Genomic DNA, 11,132 nt, shown 5'->3' with positions numbered 1-11,132 from the left:
GGGGGGGGGGTTGTGAGATGTTTCAGAAAATCAAACGTTGAGCACTTTTGGTGAAAAAAAAAGTTGTCTCTCGAAACGTTTGAGGGTTCAGGGATACTATTTTCGCTGGGATATCATTAAAGAAACAGCTTAACATGACGTATACTACTTCCAAAATTTACTGATTCTTAGAAACTGTCAAGCCAACAAAGAGCTCGGCCCCGAGTTAGTGGCGTTGGTTCTAGTAGCTAGGTTACCGGACCTGTAATTGTGAGATCGTTGTTTCGCCCGTTCGAAGCTCTAGTCGGTCCTTTATGGAAGACGGTTTACTACAATTTTCCAATTTTGTTAGATCTTTTCGAAGACGGACGATGGGTCCGGAGCACTTGCATAAATGTAATATACACCCAAAACAAAAATTATACAACTATTTTTCTAATATCTCGCACAAATTTGTACTAGAATGTTGCAGTTTGGAATAGATTAATTTATTCAAAAAGAATTTTTCTGACATAAAGTTCAAAAAGAAGAAACGTATTTTTAGAAACGGAAATGGCTTTTATAAAAACCACCTAAAAACTCAAAATGAACCAATTTAAAGGAGTCTCGTAAGGGAAGTCATGAAACGATCGGTTTGATTTTTTCTTTTCGTTTTATCTTAAAAGTCTAAATTTTCCATCCATGTAACCTTTAAACAATATTTCTTTTCTCCTACAGAGTTAAACAATATTTTTTAAATTCTGAAATTCCGAGAACCAATGGTCTATATGTCCTCCTTTGGACTCGACACATTTTAATGCGTCGTTCTTAATGTTCCGACCTGGCCAAACTCAAAGATCCACTCAACCATGAGTCCTCAAAGCCACACACACTGTATACCTTACAGTATGGAGCTGTTTCTAGAGACAATAAGGGGAGGGGTGAGGTTGCCCAAATAGACAGCATTTGTGGAGTTGATAATAACCTAGAAGGTGAATACGAGCTTTGCCAAGGAACCAAATTGTTTTAGAGGAAATGTCCTCGCTTTTCAAGTCGATCCAGGAATCATGAACACATTGTTATCCTCTGATAGTTTCGCGAACGGGAAAATGGTACAGTCGTAGATGAAGATCTGCTCTGAGAATGGGGACCGTTGAAATGTAGGAAAGTCATTGCTGCAGACATCGTCTATGGACAGACGTCTCGTAGGGCTCATCTACTGAATTCTGCACCCTGGTGACGTTTAATGGGGTGCGAACGGTGTATGTTTGACCTGAAATTGTTGTTTTGTCTAGGAATGTTTAGTTCTGATTCTCTACTGGTACTGAGGAACGTTTTCTACCCTTGACATCAAAGAAGGCCTTAGGGGCACTTTAACATTATTCCTGTACCTTGTGCGAAACTTACGAAATAAGTTGGTGGTGAGGAAATGGTTAATACGAACAGCTCTCTGCTCTTTACTAATCTTAACCCTGATCTCAGCGGGTAAAGGGATTTTGAGAAAAACTATCTGCAAACTTCTGTTGGCCAGTTAGACTAATGTAGTATGCAATATGGTTCAATCGTTGGGATTTTTAGCGGTAGGCCTAATGCAAACTAGTGCGCCATCCTACAAACATAGGGAAATAGCTAAAAGTGGGTCGTTTTTTGACGCGCTCTGTAAAACAAAATTATTCAGTGGATTTTTCTAGAATGAATATCAGACAAATTCCCTTTGACTTCCAAATGATGTGTAGAAATGTGTGGAGGAAAATATTAACAAAATAAGATGTACAGTTTTTTTGGATCACCCTGTGTTATCTATAAATGTTATATTTGTGAATGTTCGTCACTTTGGCCGCCTAAAACAGAGTCATTTAAAAGGTGCAGAGTTATATTAAGGAATCTGAAGACATTGTAATTTTTTTCAGATTTTCACTAGTTTCGTTTAGATCTAATCTTGGGAAAGTCAGTCTTCTAAGATGCCATTGTAAAGAAGTGAGGCTTCCGTTGCCTAGTGCACTGCTCCCACAATGACTTGACGATCGATTCTTTTGAGCCCGTTCATCGTACGAGTACCCGTGGCGTCGATGGCCTTGTGGTTAGGCTACCAAACTCGTAATCCGGGAGGTTGCGGGTTCGAGGGTTCGAGCCGCGGGCCCGACGTTGTGTCCGTGGGAAAGGCACTTTACACAAATTTTTCCTCACTTCACCCAGGTGGGAATGGGTACACGGCCATAGACAGAGAAAGATCTTGTCAGTATGTTAGTGTTTCAGTGCCTATAAATGGCTGCTTGCACTGAATGCTTCCCAGGAAGGTGAGGTTGTTTCAGAATGCTCTCAGGTCTGCTGGGGTAATAGTATAGATTGTGAAGCGCATAGAGGTTGCTGTTGAGCAGGGATTTGCGCCATACAAACACTATCTATTATTATTACCCAGCTAGTCTTAAATAACATTGCAGTATGGCAAGGGGCGTTAAACCTGTACGATGTTTTAGTCCTAAGCTAGAGACGAACCATGTTTGACAAAAAATGGTATAGGTTTAACGACCCTATCAGGACCTCCGAGTTTAACGTCCTTCTCCGATAGGACCGAACAAAGTGGTGTAAAGTGCCTTTCCTAAGGACACCGGACCGAGCTGAGGCTCGAACCCCAAAACTGCAATATCACGATTACGAGTCCGGTAGCCTACCCTAATTCATGTCCTGGGTTCTCTGTGTTGAGCTCTGTTTAATTGTGTATTGTAGTGAGAGTTGTATTCGTCTGAGTGTGAGTCCTGGAGGCTCGCCACGGAGAAGTGCGGAAAGCTCCACAGGGCGAAGCGAAATCCATGGTTTTGTACTGGGTCTAGCATCTTTAGAACCTGGGGTTTTGCCGATCCATAGACTTGACAGCCGTAGTCAAGCCTGGATCGGACAAGGGAAGTGTATAAGTGGAGAAATTGGTTTGAGTCCCCGCCCTACTCCGGATGTGACAGGATTTTAAAAGTATTTAATGCTTTTCGGCACCTCACACTATAGTCTTTTATGTGTAGGATGAATGTGAGTTTCTTGTCAAATATAATGCCGAGGAAACGAGGCTGGTCCTGGACAGGAATCCTGTCCCCGTATAATGTCAAATCCGGTTGCTCCACACATCTGCCTGATCGGCAGAAGTGCACTGCAACCGTCTTTGAAAGGGAAAACTTGAAACCGTTATTATTTAGGTACTTTTCAAGTTTGTGCTTTCCCATAGATCTTAGTTTAGGATTTTTGAAACGGCAGCATATCAAGAAGTCGGCAACGTATAACGAGCTGTCTATGCTATTTAGGAGGGCCTTAATGATGTAATCTATTTAAATTTCGAATAGGAGAGGAGAGTTGTAAGTTGTCCATTGAAACCTTTTTTGAATAACTGCTTTGTCTTGATGCGCGGGCGCGCGCGCGCGGGTGCGCGCGTGTGTGTATGTGTATGTATGTATGTGTGTGTGTGTGTGTGTGTGTGTGTGTGTGTGTGTGTGTGTGAGTGTGTGTGTGTGTGTGTGTGTGTGTGTGTTCCAGCACGCGCGCGCGTGTGTGTATGTGTAAACTCCAACAACGTCAAAACTCAAATAACAACACCAGCAGTATCAGCAGCGACAGCAACAACAACAACAACAGCACAAACAGCTTGCTTCGAGAAGACCCTCAGGCCTTTATTTCTAGAGTTCTCTCTGTGTCTCTAAGCGTCTCTCTGTGTCTCTCTCTCTGTCTCTAAGTGTCTCTCTGTGTCTCTCTCTGTGTCTCTCTTTCTGTCTTTGTCTCTGTCTCTTTTTCTGTTTCTGTCTCTCTCTGTCTCCCCCCCCTCTCTCTCTCTCTTTCTCCCCTCCATCACCACATCACTTTTCCAATATCTCCCCCTCCCACTCCCACTCACCTGCTCTCTCTCTCTCTCTTTCTTTCTCTCTCTCTCTCTCTTTCTCTCTCTCTCTCTCTCTCTCTCTCTCTCTCTCTCTCTCTCTCTCTCTCTCCCCCCCATCATCCCACCACTTTTCCAACACCACCCCACTCCCCCCCCTCACCTGTTGTCCAAAGTTCAGCCCGAGAACACAATAACGGCCGTTAAAGCCTTGCCTTTCTCTTCCCGAAAGGGGCGGGGCCCTTGCGTCTCTACACTGGTCGTAGTTACCCGCAAACTGGAAACGCCCCCTTGTGAGGGATGGGCCGGGCTTACCCCACGCGTCCAGCACTGGGGAAAAGATAGAGTCACTCATGACAGAAATAATATAACAATATCATGGTGCTATACAGAAATATATCAATATTAACATCATCATCATCCAGTGCCAGATCTGTGACAGACATCGGCGATCATGGTTTTCCATTCATTCCTTTGCTTGGATGCTTTAAAAAAAGCTACGTTTCCCTGATCTTTCCTTGTTGCCCATTTGTTTAGGTTCCTTAATTATGTTGTTTTGGGCCTATCCCTGCCTCGCTTGCCCTCAATTTTGCCAGTGAGAGCTAGACGTTTAAGACATATTAACATACTATACAAAAATATATCAATATCATGGTGTAATACAGAAATATATCAATATTATCGTACTATACAGAAATATATGGCCATGTTTTTTATTGTTCAAAACAGAAATATATGACCATAGTTCTTCAAAACAGAGATAAATGGCCATACTAAATATTATTTTGTTCAGTATAGAAATGAATGGTCTCATTTATTCAATACAGAAATACTTGTCCATATTTGTTGAATGTAGAAATATAATATAGCCACCAGCGTTCAAGACTGATGTTGAAACATTTTCGATTTTTACAAACAAGTATTGCCATTGTTTAGTGAGCTAGCACTGAGAAAAAGATAACATCGTTCTGGACAGGAATATAACGACAACTCGGGGGAAAAGACGGGATCATCTCCCAGTAAGTTATGCAGAAACAAACCGACATGATTCATCTGTCAGTCAACATTACTGAGTGGAATAACATTGTCAACAAAAGAGAAAGTCCAAAAACTTCAAATCTCTGCATTTTGTCTCTTTGCGCCATTTGATTTAATGGAGCCGAGGAGAGATCACAATTTTGGCTTTAGGCCCAGAGGCATACACATTGGTGCACTAATGTCTGTTGATACGTAGCAGTAAAAATAATGATAATTCCCTACCTTAGAATGGCGAAATGCAATGAAACTGTATTGTTAGATGTCACTTATATCTTTATTCGAACAACAGCGTTATCTCTAGATCTAAACCTTTAGAAATTTTTTTTTGGTGTGCTATTGTTGACTGCCGCTGATGATAGAAAAATAACGAGAAGGATTTAACAAGTAGTAAGTAAACTTACTTTCAACCGCCCATGACTCTCTGTCGATAAATGCTTGAACGGTTCGGGCAACATCCTGAAAACAAGCCGATGAAGCGTTTCTGAAAATGTCTCCCCAGGCTTCTTTTCCTGTCCCACTGTTAGAGCGGAATCCTGTGTCAGTTGTTGTATCATCACCTAACGCATCTTTTATCATCGCAGAGTTCTCTCCACCTTTTATTGACTCGCGTGTCTCGGAACTACGTACCCCTCGCCTTGTTTGTTGGTCACCAAAGTGATCAATATCTTGATTCAGTTGTCCATTTTCCTTTCGCTCCTTCTCGGCATTGTCTATAAAACTGCCGAAATCTGAAAAATGAAATTTATCTAGGCCTATGGTTGAAAGGAAACTTATAGACAGATCATTGTAGCAGTCAGGATGTTGATTGAGATCCCCCAGACACTGCAGTCTTGACAAGGCCTCGGTGTACAGATTATTGTTCCTTTTGCCTTTTTGTTCTTGGTGGTGCTTGTCTTCGGACACGGCGTTTCCTCCGTCCCCGTTCACTTGCTCCGCAAGAACGTAAGAACTCAGACAAAGTACAGCCAAGAGCTTCAGCACAAAGAACATGATGATAAATTCTCCTCACTTTCAGAACGAACGTCTGTGACTAAAACTGAGTGGGCAGCAACTTAAACCGCCCCAATATTTTATAACACAAAAAGTTCTACTTTAAAAAAGCAATGTGCTAGTTTCGTCCTTTAGATAAATATACAAGAACGGTGTGATAGGAAACATTCCTACTGTTATGATGTAGATCTGGAACGACAGCAATAAAAAAACTGCTTCGTCACGGGCAAACTTAAGTCATTTTTTAGCGTGCAATGTCGGAGAGCCTAATACGGGCTGCCAATTGGGAGATCGAGTCAGGTCGGGGCAACCTGTTAGCCAGATTCCATCCGCAATGGGCACCCCGTATACCAACCACATCACAGACGTCTGTACGGGGATTGGTGTCTATGTATATAAACAGACGACATGAGTTCGAACCACACAAGTACTGCTTTCCTCCCTTCATACCTTATCTGTTTCGCTGATTCATGTAACATGCTCTAGAAAAAAAAATCAGTCAAAACCAGAATTGTTCATGGAAGGTGTAAGGAGGATCATGTTACTTCATTTTTTTTACGTTTATCAATAAAATACAGGTCTAAGTGTAACAATAGCTCTGCTCTAACCCGACATTGTTACAGACTCTAACCCGACATTGTTACAGAAACTGGTGAGTAGATCTAGTTAATTGTTCCGATTTTGCTAGTTCTACATTCCTCTGCTCCGTCGCCTCGGGAGGCGTACACACTCGTTCCCGCTCCCTTGTAGAGCGTCTTTACAGTGTTACGGAAAGTTCCGAAAGTTTGCACGACGTCTCAGACTATGGTGGTGGCATCAAGATGGAAATACAGATTTTGCAGGTATGAGGGTTGTGTTTTTGTGTTTACATCTGTATTTTCAATCTCTTTTTAATATGTGCTCTTAAGTTGATTTGAGTTGAACATAACGTGTTTACTATACTTTTATCTCTTGGATTCAGTTTTTTTTTTCATAATTTTTGTTTTGAACCAGATCGTTTATCCAGAGTGATAATTACAATTTCTTGTGGGTTGGCCGTCCCGGGGCGAGTGGAGTCATCACAATACGACGAAACCACTTTACCCGGAGGAAGCCACCCTATACTTCCTAACAGTTCATCCCTCGCCAGTACAACTCTGCATGCTACATGCAAAAACGTTTCATTTGTTGGGCACCTTGAAACTAGATAGTTATTATACGAGTATTATTTTGACGTTTCCCCCCCTATCGACTATGTTTAAGCGCCATTACTGAAATGTGAAGCAGCGTGGTGAAATCAGGCGCTCGTCAAAATAATCAATGTGAAGAAACTTGCAATTTTCCGCAGGTTTGTGAATTTTTATCGAATTTTTGTTTTTGGGGTCAACACCTTTTATGGCTATTAAAGAACTCATTTCTGTGTGGATTTTACTGAAAAACGTTGATTAAAGGCACACAAAATGTAAATTTTCAGTCACCAGGGACTCTTAAACTAAGGAACTAACTAATCTTTGTTCGCCATTTTCTCACAAATTTTACCTCTGAAAACAGGTGACCCCCGCCTCCTTCATTCTCAAATATCTCGACTTGTATTTAAGATAAACGGATATTTTTTTCATCCAAATAAAGACAAGTGAACAAGCTTTAAGATGATACCAATAACTATATGTGCCCAAAAATTGACGAGAACCTGATTCAACCACGCTGTCTCACAAATGTATGTGAGCGACGGACTGTTGAGGATAGTTTTGAGATAGTGCAATGGGGAAGGTAATATCTAATTAGACTCGTGATCTTTTGTAGGCCAAAATATATAGCGCCTTATCTACACTCCTTTAGGTTAAACGATATAAAAAAACAACAACATTTATCCTGTTCTCATCGTTATCATCACAAACCAGCTTGTTGCAGCGGAATTACGATATCTTAATCGATTATGTTCTGAAAGTGATATAAAAAGCCAGCACTTGTCTCCCCCCTCCACCACCACCCCCAGGGAATTTTTACGGGTGCCATATACAAAAAGGCCCTCCCATATTTTTCTTCCGTATCCGAGAATCTAGGGAGACAGAATGAGTGTGTGAGCGAAAGTGGGGACTTTGATTTCATTTCATTTGTTGTTTTTTTTGTCTTTTTCTTCTTTTTTTGACGTTTTCTTTTTTTACGTAAGAGAGAAAAAAAAAGAAACAGACGAAACGGTAGAGAAAAATCTGAATTGGACATGTCAGTACGCACCGAGTTCAAACCCGGTACATTTGGCATGAAAGGTGAGCACCTCACCTCATGGCCACATTTCCCCTTTGGCTCATACAAATGTCAAGCGGGCTTTTCCACGGCAACTGACGGGACATTTGGACTATACTTTTTTATAATGATAACAGTGCAATTCAATATCAATTTATTTATTTCAACTGTAATACATGATCATACTATTTAAAAGACATATTAAGGATCATAATAATAAATGCAGTCATTAGAAAAGAGTACTTTATGCAAATTCTGTGAGGTGTTTAGTTTCATTTGATGCTTGTTATACCTAATCTACTATATAGCAGATAATTTGTTTCGGAGTGCTTCTACACGGTAGGCCCATATGGCCCTTGTCAGATCTCAACAAAATAAAGTGAATACAGGCAGGTTTTTAAATTTCTCCATGTTGCTTTTTTGCTATTCTGTAATTCCTTGCTCATAACATGCAGTACTATAAAATATGTAGCAGCATAACAATTGGAGTCCTGTTCAAACACAACACTAAGGTGAACACAGTGCAAGTTACTGTTTCCTCCGTCCGCGTAAACTTGCTCCGCAAGAACGAAAAAACTTAGGAAAAGAACAAGCAAGAACTTTGGCACAAAAAAATATGTTGAAAAAAAATTCTCTTCACCTTTAGAACGAACGTCTGTTACTAAAACTTAGTGGGCTAAAGCTTGTCTCCACTTCATAACAACAAAGGTTCCACTTTGAAAACTCAGTGTGCTAGTTCAGGTGCTTTAGATAAGTAATATAGAATGTAGGTGCGATATGACACATATTTTCTTCTTTCTTCTAACAGTTTGGTGAAGACAGAAGGAGCAGCCTGCACGACCCCACCAGACGCTACAACAACCAGCTGATGAAGGAGACAATCAGCCTGCCCACACTGAAATAAACCTTTATGAAGAGGGGTGAAGAAGCATGGAGCACCCAGTCTTCCTAAGATCCCAGTTGTACATTTGAGGTAATCAAGTATTCTTCTTACTGTGTTACAGTAAGTATGCATACCACATGACCTCTCACTGGGCGGCAAACAAATAGGAAATAGTTCGCTCGAGTACTGGGTTCCTCTCTTCTTATCATATCTTTCTTGATGTTTTACAGTCTAGAAAAAAGACAGTTAAAATTGGGACTATTCAAAGAAGGAATAAGGGTAGGAGGTGTCTTTCTATTTACAAGTAATAAAGGGACGTATTTTTTGTTGTAAAGATAAAAAAAAGCATTCTTCATTTTGCCAGAAAGATGCATTGTGACCTATTATTTTACGATTTTCAATCACCTATAGATCTGTAACCTGTGCCACATGCAGACAGGCCCTCCCATATTTTTCTTCCGTATCCGAGAATCTAGGGAGACTGAGGGAGTGTGTAAGCAAAAGTGAGTTGTTTGGTTTTATTTCATCCTTATTTTGGCTTGTTTTTAAGTAAGAGAAAAATAAAGAAGAAACTGATGAAACGGAAGAGAAAAATCTGAATCGGACATGTCAGTACGCACCGAGTTCGAACCCGGTACATTTGGCATGAAAGGTGAGCACCTCACCTCAAGGCCACATTTCCCCTTTGGCTCATAGTAATGTCAAGCGTAAGGGTCTTGAACATCTAGCTCTCACTGGCAGAATTGAGGGCAAGCGAGGCAGGGGTAGGCCCAGAACAACATACTTAGGGAACCTAAACAAATGGGTAACAGGGAAAAATCAGGGAAACGTAGCTTTTCTGAGAGCATCCGAGCAAAGGAATGAATGGAAAATCATGATCGCCGATGTCTGTCGCAGATCTGGCACTGGATGATGATGAATGTCAAGCGGGATTTTCCACGGTAACTGACGGGACATTTGGACTATACTTTCTTATAATATAACACTGTATTAGTTGATTTATTTCAACTTTAATACATGATCATACCATTTGAAAGACATATTGCGAATCATAATATTAAATGCAGTCATTTGAGAGAGAAAACAAGTACGTTACGCAAATTCTGTGAGGTGTTTATTGCTTCTCGTTTTATATATATAGCAGATGCTATGTTTCCGAGTGCTTCTACACGGTAGGTCCTCATGGCAAATGTTAGATCTTAGCAAAGTGAAGTGAACACAGGCCAATTTCTAAATTTCTCCACGTAGTTTCTTTTTGTTATTCTATAATTCATTGCATATAATATTCAACACTATATGTGTAGCAACATGACAATTTGAATCGTGTTTAAACCCAAATCTTAGGTGAACACGGTATTGGTCTAACTGCTTTTATTCCACAATTATGTCACACCTTTGCTTTTCTTTTACCCGTCCTCTTGTACCTCTATGGCGTCGAGGGGAGAAAGAGCTTTCGGTCTCTAGCAAGCTGGATGGCCTGGCTGAGTGGGTTGTTGTGTGTCTTAAGGGTGTTCTTCACACCCTCGATCCAGGTCTTCCTTGGTCTTCCTCTTGCCTTGTACCCAGATATTCTTTTGTAGTACGCTTTACTGGCAAGCTTGTAAGGTGCCATACATTTGAGATGTCCAAACCATTGTGAGAAGATAAAGGTTTTGCCTGATACCCCAAAACAGCTAAATGCTAAGTCACTCAATTTGTCATGTTGCTACAAATTTGTTGTTTTTACCTCTAATGTCTCCACACTAATCGCTACCTTAGAATCACAAAGTTTTGTTTGACATTTTTGATCGTTTTGAGTTCCTAAGACCACAGGGTCAGAAACCAATACATTTTCTATCTGCTATATCAAAATCGTACCTTTTTTGAGAGTCGTTATTAAGATGTTACACGAAATTACGTCAGGGGAAGCTTGACATGTCGAAAAATATTTTGACATCAAGTTTCTCAAAACTAAGTACTGACCAAATAGAGGTTTGTAATTCTAGGGTAGTGTAATATCAACATTGTCAGATCAAGATTATTTAGGAATTGTTAAACATGGCTGCTTTGTGTGTAAGCCCTTATTTAAGGTTAAGAAAAAGTAATAGGGATATATAGGAAGGAGAACAATACGTTATAAAATTTTATAATGCATTCTCTTTTCTGGAAACAGAATATTGAAATACAGTGAAAACTGAAAGAAGA

Source organism: Aplysia californica, unplaced genomic scaffold, assembly GCF_000002075.1.
Source record: "Aplysia californica isolate F4 #8 unplaced genomic scaffold, AplCal3.0 scaffold00533, whole genome shotgun sequence".
In the NCBI taxonomy this organism is placed as follows: domain Eukaryota; kingdom Metazoa; phylum Mollusca; class Gastropoda; order Aplysiida; family Aplysiidae; genus Aplysia; species Aplysia californica.
The sequence above is the reverse complement of the archived record's forward strand: the minus strand, read 5'-3'. Positions refer to the sequence as shown.